Source organism: Paroedura picta, chromosome 1, assembly GCF_049243985.1.
Source record: "Paroedura picta isolate Pp20150507F chromosome 1, Ppicta_v3.0, whole genome shotgun sequence".
In the NCBI taxonomy this organism is placed as follows: Eukaryota; Metazoa; Chordata; class Lepidosauria; order Squamata; family Gekkonidae; genus Paroedura; species Paroedura picta.
Genome location: NC_135369.1, coordinates 161,740,694 through 161,755,198, shown reverse-complemented (window position 1 = coordinate 161,755,198; position 14,505 = coordinate 161,740,694). Strand labels below are relative to the sequence as shown.

Sequence of the window (14,505 nt, the reverse complement as noted above, 5' to 3'; positions counted from 1 at the left end):
TCTTCAGATACTTTTTTATACGCCTTCAGACACTTCATTATCTGAAGGAGTGTACTTGCACACAAAAGCTTATATTTTGAAAAAAACCTTTGTCTTAAAGGTGCCCCTGGACTCCAACTTTGTTGTACTGCTTCAGACTAACACAGCTACCCACCTGAAATCAGCTCTAATACAGTTAGAAGTTCTGTCGGGAGGTTTCTTAAGCTGTTTTCAATGTTTTTAACTGGGTAGGAATCCTTCTCTCCCTAGAAGAATTATCCCTCTCCTCTGGCCAGAACTGCCCAAATTCTGTCCCAAAATAATTATCCCATTCCTACAGACACTGTGTAGATCTGCTTTCTGCCTTTAGTAAAGACTCTTTTCTCCAACTAACATTTCTCCTCAGAGCTGTTCAGCTAAGGTACAAACAGGTATTCCCTAGATGTAGGTTCTGACAGAACGCCAACCAGACTCAGAATGAACTCCCTCCGGCAAACAGCTACTATATTAATTCCCTCTCAGCTGTTGTTGGACAATCACAGCTCTTGGAGCACCCTGTTGCTCAAGCTCCCTCTTAGTGAGGAATTTTAACTCCTCACTCACTGTTTCTTCAGAACTTGAATCGTATTCTTATAGTGCACTCCATCACAGAAGGCAACTTAAAAACACTTGGGGAGGGGAGGTTATTCTTGAAACTAGAAAGCTTTTCCTGCATAGATCAGATTTCATCCTGGGGCCTGTATTGTATGCATATTCCATCGCTGTCCTGTTCACAGTATCATTGCTACAGGAAAACATTTCTTGGCCACCGCTCAGCTAAGGTAATATATAAAACCATCATGACTTATGTCAGAATGCAGATTGCCTGTACAGCTGTGGCAGATCTGGAGAGATCCCTGCCCTTGTAAATTAGTCAAGTACAGAACCTGTAGTGATAAATGTGTACCTTTGAGAATACCAATTATAATGCTACAATTGCAAACTGACTTAAGCACTATTAAAATCCGAGTCCAGTAAGCACCTTCAAGACTCTGATTTTATTATGCTACTTCAGACCAACACGGCTACTCATTTGAATTAAGCACTATTAATACTTTACTATCAAGGGCAGAAATTCAGATTCCTGCTTAAGCTGTCGTGACAAGGGAGGGGCTTACTTGGTAGATTTTCATTTCTTAAAAGAAGTTTGATGCTGCTGCCATGCTGCACAATGCTTTTTAAATTATCTGTATTTTCAAAATTAATTTGAACCATAGCATGCGTGGCACAGTCAAGACACAAAAGCTTAAAGTCTCTTGGCATCTTGGAACAAATCCCATTGTTATCTGGGAAAAAGAAATATTTGAATAAGATCCAAATAGCTTCTTCAAAGTACACTTTCATCTGCTGATGTACATGAGCAAACTAGGTTGATTAGGCCAGCAAGCTAAGTAATTCATAAATCTTGTATGTGGTACAATACATCCTTTGTTCTTTGTTGTTAAAATAAGGAAAGGGAATTACAGAAGGTAAAATCATGTTCTCTCTCCCCTTATCCCTTATCTCTTCGGTTTTCATTGAGAAGTAACTAACTTTCTGATGTTTCTAAAACGCTTGTTAACTCTGCTTGCTATTCTGCCAAGTGATTTGGCTGGGAACAAATGAGTTCTGAATCATATAAGTATTGCTGTGTGCAACGAAACTACCCCTGTCAAATAAATCAGGCTTTCCCACCAAAGAAAGTAGCAAAATGTATTGCATCTAGAAAAAGTCAGTTGGAATGAATGATCCTTCTAACCACTGTCATTGCATAAAAAGGCTGCTCAAAGAATTCTTGGTGCTGGGCAATTTGTAAATGATGACATTGTTCTTTGGAATGTTGGTGTGTTGACTTGAATATTCTTTCAAAGAAAAGACTTGATTTGAGTGTTCAGACTCCGCTAAGGCTCACAAGAGTGGGTGGTACATGTAGCTTCTAAAATATGCTTTTGTTGTGTAGCTTCTGATTAGGACTGTCTTAAAATGACTGACATGAATCGGCCAGTATATATAATTGCTACAGCTGTTTGACTTGAATATGTAGGAGAATTGCATTTAGGAAAACGGGGCAAAAGAACTATTTGTAATAGGGCACAGGATCATAAAATTCAATCAACATTTTGTTTAAAAAATCATCAACATTTCTCATTCTCTAGGGTAGATTATATTAACACTCCTCTGCTAGGATACTGTCATATTGATGCTTCATGTGTATGGATATGTTTGTGGTTCTTGAAATCTCTTCTGGGATACTTTGGGCCCCTGTTCTACAAGATGCAGGATAAAAAATATTTGCATAAATTGTGTTTACATTTTGAGATGAACATTTTACACTCATTGTAGGAGATTAAAAAGGTAAAGGTATCCCCTGTGCAAGCACCGAGTCATGTCTGACCCTTGGGGTGACGCCCTCTAGCCTTTTCATGGCAGACTCAATACGGGGTGGTTTGCCAGTGCCTTCCCCAATCATTACCATTTACCCCCCAGCAGCAAGCTGGGTACTCATTTTATCAACCTTGGAAGGATGGAAGGCTGAGTCAAGCTGCTGATTAACTGGTTATAAAAGGAACACCGTGAACTGACTTGCCTTTTAATCTGCAGTTTTGCCCAAAACTGGATAATGTCAGCAAGAACTATGATTTCTTAGATTAAGCAAAGTGAGGGGCAACAATTCACAACCGAAACCAATAAATTAAAAATCATTCAGAGTAGCAATATAAAAGGTTAAAGCTAGGGGTGTGCAATTTTTTTTCTCTCTCGTTATTTTTTTTTTGTTTGGGGTTCCCAAAAACAAATAGTTCCCAATACCAGTAGACTTTTCATATCTGGAATTTTTTTTGAAATCCTGAATTTTTCAGGTCTAGTAGACCCAAACTGAAAAACACTGAACGGGGGAGGGGGAAGCAACAGCAAAGAAGCTAAAATCAGCTGTGAGGCAGCTCGGCTGGGGCTCTTTTGAGCAGTCCCCTTAAACCAGACGGCCCACCATAGCCCGTCCAGCAGCCAATCCTGACTTCTCCTGTTTAGGCATTGTGAGGGGGGCAGTGTTGCCCCCACTCAGTAGCTAGCACATTCTATGCCTCTTCCCCTGCTCCTCTAAGGTTTTGTCACCTCAGCAGCTGATGGGAGGAGAAAACAGTCGCTTCTGCTCCTTCTCCCCTGCTGCTTTACTCCTTGTGTGCTTCCTGTCTTGGAACAGTTGTATATCTTTACACAAAACAGAGAGAAACAGACCTATCCAATGGCAATACAATAAATATATTCATAAAAGAAAGAAAAGTGTCCCTTTTTGTAGTTTTTCTTATCTGTATTCTGTATGACTTCTCTCAAAACGGAATCCAGGTAATATCCGTTTTCAGTGAGATTCTTTCATCAGTGACAAGTCCTGAACATTAAATAAGAATTATTATTACAATATCAAAAGAAATTATTACAATAAATCCAATAAGTAAAGAAAGCTCCCTACCTCTGAGTCTTCAATATTTTTATCAATTTTATAGGTATCAAGAATTTAAACCTGCAAGTATAATACAAATAGTATATTAATCATTATTAACCTTAAGTCTAAAATATATTCTACTGTTGATCCCTATCATACTTTACCTTAGATAATAATAATAATAATAATAATAATAATAATAATAATAATAATAATAATAATAATATAATACTGGCCACAGGCTCACATAGATATGGGGATGATACGGGTCTGTGTTGACACATTCCCAACTGACTAAATTGCTACCATAATTTATACAGACTAAATTATTTATACAGACTAAATTTATACAGACTAAATTATTCCAGGTGTGGGTCTTAATAAGAATTTAATAAGTTAATTATTAAGACCCACACCTGGAATTATTTAGTCTGTATGGTGCTCCCACGAGCCAGAATAGAACATAGTACCTTAGATCCCTGAGCTAGTGCTCTGGTTAAAAATAACAATTTGTAATTTGCAGGGACATAATCCTTGTCTGTAATTTAGTGCTGTTTTCTCCTAGGCTTCTGCTGTGGGTTAAAATAGTTATATGGAGCTCTGTCCATACATTCTCATCTCTCATCAGACAGGTAGCTACTTACTGCTATTAGCTTTCTAGTTGCATCAGCAGAAATTCTGTACTACCACTGCTTCCTCTTTTCAACTCTTCTATTGAAACTGTCCGGTAACTGTGTAACCGGACCCTCTGACCAAGCAACTTTCTGTGTAGAGAGTAACTTCTTTATGTGAATCGAAGCTCATGGCTAATTTCCCACATTGAGATCTAAAAACAATTCTTGTTTGTGTGTGACTATTGAATTTCTCAGCATCTCTCCACTATGACTGGTGTTGTGGGCAAGGGTGCAGTGCAGGTGAAAGAAACCAAGCTACGGTTCCAAATATACTGCAATAGTGCGTATTCTCTACCATGGATGTGCGTGCACCAGTGTGCAAAGACCGGCTCCCTTCTGTGAATAAAGAGTCTCCAAAATAATATACATCCCAAAGCATCTGAAAAAGTGAGGTCTGACTGAACAGTTCATGCAGTGGCTCTCAACCTGGGGGTCGGGACCACTTTGGGGGCCGAACAACCTTTTCAAAGGGGTCGTGGCAGGGCAATCAGCTTGGCCCGACAGGGGCACCACCACTGTTGGCACTCCTCCTGAAGGCACCCACCAATTTATATATAGTTTATATACAGTTTATACACAATCATGAACAGTGGGTCTTCACACCATTGTTCAGTTTCAGTTTAATTTTTGTGAAAGACCGCTTGCATAATTTTATGATTGGGGGTCACCACAACATGAGGAAGTATATTAAAGGGTCGTGACATTAGGAATGTTGAGAACCACTGTGCTAGACTAAATGTTGTTAGTCTTTAAGGTGGTGCGGGATGTGTTTTGTTTTCTCCAATTGACTTATGGCTGTAATTTGAGTATCTGGTTCTGTTTTTCTTCTCATGATGGATGGTTGCTTTTGAATTTTTGATAGTTACAAGTGGGGACTCACAAGAAACTTGCAGGAGCAGCTATCTCCCAACCCCAGTTCCTTTCTCCTCCTCCTACTTCTCTTAGTCTTCGACATTCTCCCTCCTACCATCTCTTTTCTTACTGTTTCTCCTCCATGGCTTTCTCTTGTTCTGTCTTTTTCATTTTTTGCTTTCTTACCTCATCATACTTTCTGTCCCCAGCCCATCACTCTTTTTCTGTCCCCATCAGTCCCCTGGCTTCTTGCAATGCAATTCTCCTACATATTCTTTTTCTGTCCCCTGGTTTCTTCCTGCTTCCTCCCCACCCCAGCAGTGATGGTGGCTCTCCTGGAATCACAACAGATCTCCCAACTACAGAGATAAGTTCTTCTCAGGGTTGCCAGCTCTGGGTTGGGAAATTCCTGGAGATTTGGGGTTAGAGCCTTGGCAGGTGAAGTTTGAGGAAGGAAGTAACGGATAAATTGAAGGACTGCAGTCTGAATTTTCAGATAGTTAGGTGGATAGGAAATCGGTTAGAGAACCGCACTCAAAGAGTTGTTGTCAAGGGTGTTTCATCAGACTGGAGGGAGGTGAGTAGCGGGGACCTCAGGCCTCGGTGCTCGGTCCGGTACTTTTTAACTTATTTATTAATGATCTAGATGAGGGGGTGGAGGGACTACTCATCAAGTTTACAGATGACTGGCAAATACTCAGAAGATAGAGACAGAGTTCAACGAGATCTGAACACAATGGAAAAATGGGCAAATGAGAACAAGATGAAATTTAATAAAGGTAAGTATAAAGTTCTGCATCTGGGTCAGAAAAATGAAAAGCATGCCTACTGGATGGGGGATACGCTTCTAGGTAACACTGTGTGTGAACGAGACCTTGGGGTACTTGTGGTTGTTGTTGTTGTTATGTGCGAAGTCGTGTCCGACCCATCGCGACCCCATGGACAATGATCCTCCAGGCCTTCCTGTCCTCTACCATTCCCCGGAGTCCATTTAAGTTTGCACCGACTGCTTCAGTGACTCCATCCATCCACCTCATTCTCTGTCGTCCCCTTCTTCTTTTGCCCTCGATCTCTCCCAGCATTAGGCTCTTCTCCAGGGAGTCCTTCCTTCTCATGAGGTGGCCAAAATATTTGAGTTTCATCTTCAGGATCTGGCCTTCTAAAGAGCAGTCAGGGCTGATCTCCTCGAGGACTGACCGGTTTGTTCGCCTTGCAGTCCAAGGGACTCGCAAGAGTCTTCTCCAGCACCAGAGTTCAAAAGCCTCAATTCTTTGACGCTCGGCCTTCCTTATGGTCCAACTTTCGCAGCCATACATTGCAACTGGGAAGACCATAGCCTTGACTAAACGCACTTTTGTTGGCAGGGTGATGTCTCTGCTTTTTAGGATGCTGTCTAGATTTGCCATAGCTTTCCTCCCCAGGAGCAAGCGTCTTTTAATTTCTTTGCTGCAGTCCCCATCTGCAGTGATCTTGGAGCCCAGGAAAATAAAATCTGTCACTATCTCCATTTCTTCCCCTTCTATTTGCCAGGAATTGAGAGGGCCGGATGCCATGATCTTTGTTTTCTTGATGTTGAGTTTCAAGCCAACTTTTGCACTCTCCTCCTTCACCCGCATCAACAGGCTCTTTAGTTCCTCTTCACTTTCTGCCATTAGAGTGGTATCATCTGCATATCTGAGGTTGTTGATATTTCTCCCTGCAATCTTGATCCCAATTTGTGACTCCTCTAATCCCGCATTTCTCATGATGTGCTCTGCATACAAGTTAAATAGGCAAGGCGACAGTATACAGCCTTGCCGAACTCCTTTCTCAATTTTGAACCAGTCAGTGATTCCATGTTCAGTTCTCACTGTTGCTTCTTGACCTGCATATAAATTTCTCAAGAGACAAATAAGATGCTCTGGTATTCCCATCTCTTTAAGAACTTGCCACAATTTGTTGTGCTCCACACAATCAAAGGCTTTAGCATAGTCAATGAAGCAGAAGTAGACGTTCTTCTGGTACTCCCTAGCTTTCTCCATGATCCAGCGTATGTTGGCAATTTGATCTCTAGTTCCTCTGCCTCTTCGAAATCCTGCCTGTACTTCTGGAAGTTCTCGGTCCACATATTGCTGGAGCCTAGTTTGTAGGATTTTGAGCATAACTTTGCTAGCATGAGAAATTAGTGCGATGGTGCGGTAGTTTGAACATTCTTTGGCATTGCCCTTCTTTGGGATTGGAATGTAAACTGACCTTTTCCAATCCTGTGGCCATTGTTGAGTTTTCCAAATTTGCTGGCATATTGAGTGTAGCACTTTTACTGCATCGTCCTTTAAGATTTTGAATAGTTCAACTGGAATGTTGTGACTACCACTAGCTTTATTGTTGCTCAGACTTCCTAAGGCCCATTTGACTTCACATTCCAGGATGTCTGGCTCCAGGTCAGTAACTACCCCATTGTGGTCATCAGGGATGTTAAGCTTGCTCTTGTATAGTTCTTCTGTATAATTTTGCCACCTTTGTTTGATCTCTTCTGCTTCTGTGAGGTCCCTACCATTTTGGTCCCTTATCATACCCATCTTTGCATGAAACGTTCTCTTCATATCTCCAATTTTCTTGAAAAGATCTCTGGTCCTCCCCATTCTATTGTTTTCTTCTATTTGCTTGCACTGTTCATTTAAGAAGGCATTCTTATCTCTTCTAGCTTTTCTCTGGAATTCTGCATTCAATTGGGTGTATCTTTCTCTTTCTCCCTTGCCTTTCACTTCCCTTCTCTCCTTAGCTATTTGTAAAGCTTCCTCAGACAGCCATTTTGATTTCTTGCATTTCTTTTTCTTTGGGATGGTTTTAGTTGCTACCTCTTGTACAATGTTGCGAACCTCCGTCCATAGTTCTTCAGGCACTCTGTCTATCAGATCTAATTCCTTAAATCTATTTGTCACCTCCACTGTGTATTCGTCGGGGATATGATTTAGTTCATACCTGAGTGGCCTAGTGCTTTTCCCTACTTTCTTCAATTTAAGCCTAAATTTTGCAACAAGAAGCTCATGATCTGAACCACAATCAGCTCCTGGTCTTGTTTTTATTGACTGGATAGAACTTTTCCATCTTTGGCTGCAGAGCACATAGTCAATCTGATTTCTGTGTTGACCGTCTGGTGATGTCCATGTGTAGAGTCGTCTCTTGGGTTGCTGGAAAAGAGTGTTTGCTATGACCATTGTATTCTCTTGACAAAATTCTACCAGCCTGTGCCCTGCTTCATTTTGTACTCCAAGGCCAAACTTGCCTGTTATCCCGGTTATCTTTTGGCTTCCTACTTTAGCATTCCAATCCCCCATGATGATAAGCACATCATTTTTGGGCGTTGCTTCTAGAAGGTGTTGTAGGGCTTCATAGAACTGATCAACTTCATCCTCTTCAGCAGCAGTGGTTGGGGCGTAGACCTGGATCACTGTGATGTTGAATGGTTTGCCTTGGATTCGAACTGAGATCATTCTGTCATTTTGGGGATTGTATCCCAAGACTGCTTTTCCTACTCTCTTATTGATTATGAAGGCTACTCCATTTCTTCTGCGAGATTCTTGTCCACAGTAGTATACCTGATGGTCATCTGAATTAAATTCACCCATTCCTGTCCATTTTAGTTCACTGATTCCTAAAATGTCGATGTTCAGTCTTCTCATTTCTTGTTTAACCACGTCCAGCTTGCCTTGATTCATGGATCTGACGTTCCAGGTTCCTATGGAATAAAAATCTTTACAGCATCGGACTGTCTTTTCGCCACCAGTTACTTCCACAACTGAGCGTCCTTTCGGCTTTGGCCCAGCCGCTTCATTCATTCTGGCGCTACTCGTACTAGCCGTCTGCTCATCCCCAGTAGCATATTGGACACCTTCCGACCTGAGGGGCTCATCTTCCAGCGTCATATCGTTATGCCTATTGGAACTGTCCATAGAGTTTTCATGGCAAAGATACTGGAGTGGTTTGCCATTTCCTTCTCCAGTGGATCACCTTTTGTCAGAGCTCTCAGCTATGACCTGTCCGTCTTGGGTGGCCCTGCACGGCATAGCTCATAGCTTCACTGAACTACGCAAGCCCCCTTGCCACAACAAGGCAGCGATCCTTGAAGTACTTGTGGATTGTAAACTAAATATGAGCAGGCAGCGTGATGCAGCGGTAAAAAAGGCAAATGCCATTTTGGGCTGTATCAACAGGGGCATCACATCAAAATCACAAGATGTCATAGTCCCATTGTATACGGCACTGGTCAGACCACACCTGGAGTACTGTGTGCAGTTCTGGAGGCCTCACTTCAAGAAGGACGTAGATAAAATTGAAAGGGTACAGAGGAGAGCGACGAGGATGATCTGGGGCCAAGGGACCAAGCCCTATGAAGATAGGTTGAGGGACTTGGGAATGTTCAGCCTGGAGAAAAGGAGGTTGAGAGGGGACATGATAGCCCTCTTTAAGTATTTGAAAGGTTGTCACTTGGAGGAGGGCAGGATGCTGTTTCTGTTGGCTTCACAGCAGCCATTTTCTCCAAGGAAACTGACATATCCGAAGATCAGTGGTAGTTCTGGGTGATCTTCAGCCTTCACCTGGAGGTTGGCAGCTCTAGTTCCCTTAGAAGAAATGTCTGCTTTGAAGGGTGGAAGCTATAACATTATACCCTTCTCAGGACCCTCCCCTCCTCAAATCACGGACTCACTAGGCTCAGAGACTTCTGTTAGGCCTAGCATTTCCATCCTTCAGGTATGACCTGGAGACCCCTCCCCCGAATTACAACTGAAGTCTAGACAGCAGAGATCTGTTCTCCTAGATAAAATGATTGATTTAGTGGGTGGGGTGGATTCTGGTATTATGCCATATGGGCCTATCTCCTCCTCAAACCCTATACGCTTCAGGCTGTGCCTCTAGAACTCCAGGAATTTACCAACCTGGACCTGTCAATCCAAATCAGACCTGGCTCCAATGAATCCACCCTCAAGGGCCAAAATAGGCCTGGAAAGAGCCCCCCTTTCTGCTTTTTTACTCCAGTCTGGAGCTACAGATGGTCCTTTTATCATTTTTGAATTTTTAAAAACTGCCCAATGTTTTAAGATTTTGCATTTTCCTGCAAACCTGGGGTTGATCTGTCTTGCTTCTTCACAGCTCCAGCCTTGATTTAAGTATCCAAAGATTTGCTATTAGAATATAAGATGCAAAGTTTCTTTGTTTGGCTTCCAGATAGCTGCCACAACTAGTTATATACAAAGTATGGTTTACTATTTTGTAATTGGAATTATTTTAATATATACACTGCTTTTTGTCATGCTTGCAGTTTGATCCTTTTCAAATGCATGTATTTATGGAAAAGCAACAGCAGAATACTGGAATTCCAGGTTACTTTTGCAAAACCCTTTTAAAATGGCAGTAAACCTCAGTGCTTGTTTTAGCTTTACTACGAACAAGAGTCACCAAAAAAGACAATAATGCTTGGAAAGTTGAAGGCAGCAGGAAAAGAGAAAGATGCAACCTGAGATGGAGGGAATCCACGACTCTCAGTTGTCAAGACCTGAGCCAGGGCTGTTGAAGATTGGTCATTTCGGGGGATGCCATTAAATGGAAGCAACTTGACGACACTTAATGCATGTGCATGCGTGCATGCAGACACATATATGATGCGCGTGTGTGTGTCTCGGGCAGGCTTTAAGAAAATATGCCTAATGCTTCCATATACAAATCATATGTGGAGTCAGTGTTTTCTGACTCCGTGGAACTCTATTCTTCGGTCGAAGATGGATTGTTTTTAGGCTTTGACCACAAAGAAAAATCTATCTGTACAGAGAAGATCAGAAACAAAAGAGTTATACCGATCCCACCACTAAGATGAAAGAAAAATACCAAAAGGTGATGTAGAAGTCTGCTTTTATTTTTAGAAAGGCCCTGACGCATTTTGAGCTTTCCCCCAATGCTATATTTTATTTTGAAGCTCCTTCTAGCAAGGGGTTGGGGTCAGCTGCTTCTCATGCTGACTGAAATTGTTTGGGATACAGACTCACCTGGCAGGATAGAAATGAGTCAGGGCACCTTAAAGGCTTTTGGCATAAGCTGTAGCTTCCTTTATTATATACATGAAGCGTGTGTCCAGCTGACGGATGAGTATATGGAAGTGGGTGACGAGTCACAGGAGGAGAGAAAGCCTAGTGCTTTGTGTGTTTATTCTGCTTACATCAGTGGTCCCCAACCTCCAGTCTGGGGACCGGTATTGGACCGTTGATCAGTCAGTACCGGGCCGCTTCTCCTCCTCCCCGTCTGCTGCATCGAGGGCTGCCCTGCCACTCTGCCGCCAGCTCACCTTTGGTGCTCTCCAGCGGCCGCCATGACTGGAGCTCCCCCTCGGCATGGCAGTGTGCAGCTGCTGCTGGCAGCGCCCCCCAGCGGGTGGCGGGAAGTCAGGGGCGCCGGCGGGAAAGCAGGTGGAGCAGGGGCTCAGGCGGCGTCCCTCAGCAAAAGACTCCCCCCACCCCCGGTCCTCAGTAAAATTGTCAAGCATTGACCTGTCCCTGGTGATAAAAAGGTCGGGGACCACTGGCTTACAGGAAATTAATATAGGAAAAAATTTAAAACACACTGTAATCCCATTCCTGCACCTTCAATTCTGCAGCATGTAGAGTCATGGGGATGGAATTTCTCCTAGATTTGTGTCCAGAAGCATTTTTAAGACGAACTGAGTTTTATTCTAGGTGTGAGCTTTCAAGTGCATGCACACTTTCTCTAACAATGAGGAAGTATGAATGCACACGAATGGTCACACTTTTTTTGCCTTAATCAAACTTTTTTTGCCTTAAAATTATTATTATTATTTAATTTATTACCCTCTACTCCCAAGTTGGCTTGTGGCAGGTTACAGATGTCCAGTTAAAAGCCGCCGCGCATGCGTGTTTGCGCCCCCTGCTGGCGAAAACGCGCACGTGCGGCTGTTCTGCGCATGCGCGTTAGCGCCACCTAGTGGCGAAAATGTGCGTGAGCATCAACTGCGCATGCGCGTTTACGTGCAGCTGCTGTGGCCGGGCCACCGGCTCTCTCCCACCTTCGGAGGCGGTCCCCGACTACAAGAAGGTTGGGGACCGCTACTCTAGAGGGAGGAGACAGGAGAGACGAAGTAATCAAGTTGCAGCTTAACACCATGCCATTGAACTCAGATTTTGTTCTGCTGCTTCAGATCAACATGGCTGCACATCTGAATTTCTCCTAGATTTATAACTGATCTCCAGTCCACAAAGGTCAGTTCCTCTGATAGAGATGTCTGCTTTGAAACCCTGTTTTCATCTCAAGGCTAGCTCTGACAAACTGCTGTCAGCATTCTGGGTCTTGTGGAATATACTTAGGCCTTATTGGGCTTTTTGTATATTTGTGTGGATTCCCCCTCCCCTTTTACCCAGATCCTTTTATTATTAAGAGCTAGAGACAAAGGGAAAAGTTGTTAACAGTGGGGTCAAAAGGCAAGAGGCAGAGGTTTCAGTAAGTAGAAGTTTATGCTATGGTAAGTCTGCTATGCTGGGGTAGTCAACCTGTGGTCCTCCAGATGTCCATGGACTACAATTCCCATGAGTCCCTGCCAGCGTTGGCTGGCAGGGGCTTATGGGAATTCTAGTCCTTGGACATCTGGAGGACCACAGGTTGACTACCCCTGTAGCTTTTAAGATGTTGTTTGTGGATTTCGCTATAAAATACTAACACACCTACCTTTCTGGAAGCAGTCTGTAGTATCCTTTGGGAAAGAGCTATAAAAATCAGAATGGGCCTGGCCATTTCTGAGAACAAATTTAGTTTTCTGCAGCTCCTTTAGGGATTTTCTTCTTGTTTTTGTGGAGAGGAGTAAAGTGACAAGATTGCAAAGTAAAGCAGCAGCACTTTCAACACTTTTAAAATCACGTTTTTTCTTCCCTCACAAGTATGTAATTGAGAAGTGCCTGGATGTGCAGGTAATTCTGAAGAGGTGTTTAAAATCCATGCCTTACCTGGAAAAATAGCACTTGCAACCTTGGTGTTAAGGAGAAGGGTCAAGAATTCAGACAACTTTAGGGATTACTGGCACAGCAGCATCTCTAGCTCCTACTTGCTGCTTTCTGCATCAATGTCTCTGGGCCGTTTCACACATTCTGGGTTTCCTACATGAGAATTACTTCTAGGAAGGAGACAATTTGTACTTTGTGGATGCAGTCATCGGCAGTTACCATAATTGAAGCCATGACCCACAATTTGGTAAAAGCTTCCCAGATACAGGATGATTGGCAGAATCCTAGCCTTTGCTTTCACCATTGAAAGTGTTTTTTGATTTATTAACAACTGTATTCTGCAGACAGCAGCACGGTGAGCAGCTAGGCCTTGCTCGTTCTGATGCAGGACCAGTGAACCAATTGGCTGCCTCCACTAATTTTATGGATGTTTTAAAATTGTAACCCAGCTGTTCTGTTCTGCTAGAGCCCGAGGCCAGATTGCTTTTTAGAACAACAAATCCCAAACCTGAGGACATTTGAAGCAGGGGTAAGTATTACGGTTGAGAGCAAGCTGGAAAGGAAGGAGTGGAGCGCAAGATAACTAGGATGGTAGGATTGTGTGACATACATAAGCCTCGGATAGCACCTGTTCCTTTTAAGCAAAAAGAGCTTAAAATGCCAAAGCATTGCCCTTTGGGAACTTAGTCCAAGCACTGATGACACAGTTTAATTTAACATTAGTGGCACACGAGCATCAGAACCGCAATCCTCTCAGCTCTTCCAAGTTTCCCTAATCCAACTCAGTTGTCTGGATATGATTTTGAAAAGAAGAGAAAAAAGCAGAAGAGGAGGAGGCGGAGTGTGTGGGGGAGAAGAATGCGGAGGAAGTTTAAAAAGGCTGTTAGTTGGCATCCAGTTTTCCTTGTTAGTTGACATCCTGACCGGAGAAGCACACTCAGGCCTGATTCTGATTTTCCCCTACTTTTGTGATTGTGAGGAGTGGATAAGTGACTTTTGTAACTCACATTCAGAAAACTGTGGTACAATTTATGCTAGTCTGACAAGCACAAATGGTGGAGTTCACTGGCAGTCTTCAAGCAAAGGTTGGATACACACTTTTCTTGGATACTTTAGGATCCTTTGGGCTGATCCTGCATTGAGCAGGGGGTTGGACTAGATGGCCTGTATGGCCCCTTCCAACTCTATGATTCTATGATTCTAGTTCCTTGGTGTCCCTTTGTGTTTCCTGGGTCAGTGGTGCTGTTATAACTACAGTTGTTGTTGTTGATCACTTGCTTTCCAGGAAGGGTCAGAACAGCTGAGTTACAAAGAGCAAAGCCTCAAAAACTGCATGGTGTGATAAGAGGTGAGATTTTTCAGATTAAAAATCCCGCTGCGAAGAGCCATTATCAACAGATAGCTATTGGGGGTGGGGGGGCACCTTCGGTAAGAGAAAGGAGGAGGCATACCTGTCCAAATTTCATTTTTAAGCAAGTTGCAGTAATTAACCTCTTTCCCCCTTACTCTATAGTGGGAATAGAGTAAGTGTCACAGAGGAATAGCATAATAATGCCAAAAAAGA

General features: G+C 42.9%; 1 protein-coding gene across 3 annotated transcripts in view; it reads left to right on the top strand.

Annotated features, from left to right (window-relative positions):
- Positions 1–14,505, top strand: part of MBOAT2 (membrane bound glycerophospholipid O-acyltransferase 2) — a 123,790-nt gene that overhangs the window by 54,837 nt on the left and 54,448 nt on the right. The gene's annotated exons all lie outside the window — the stretch shown is intronic.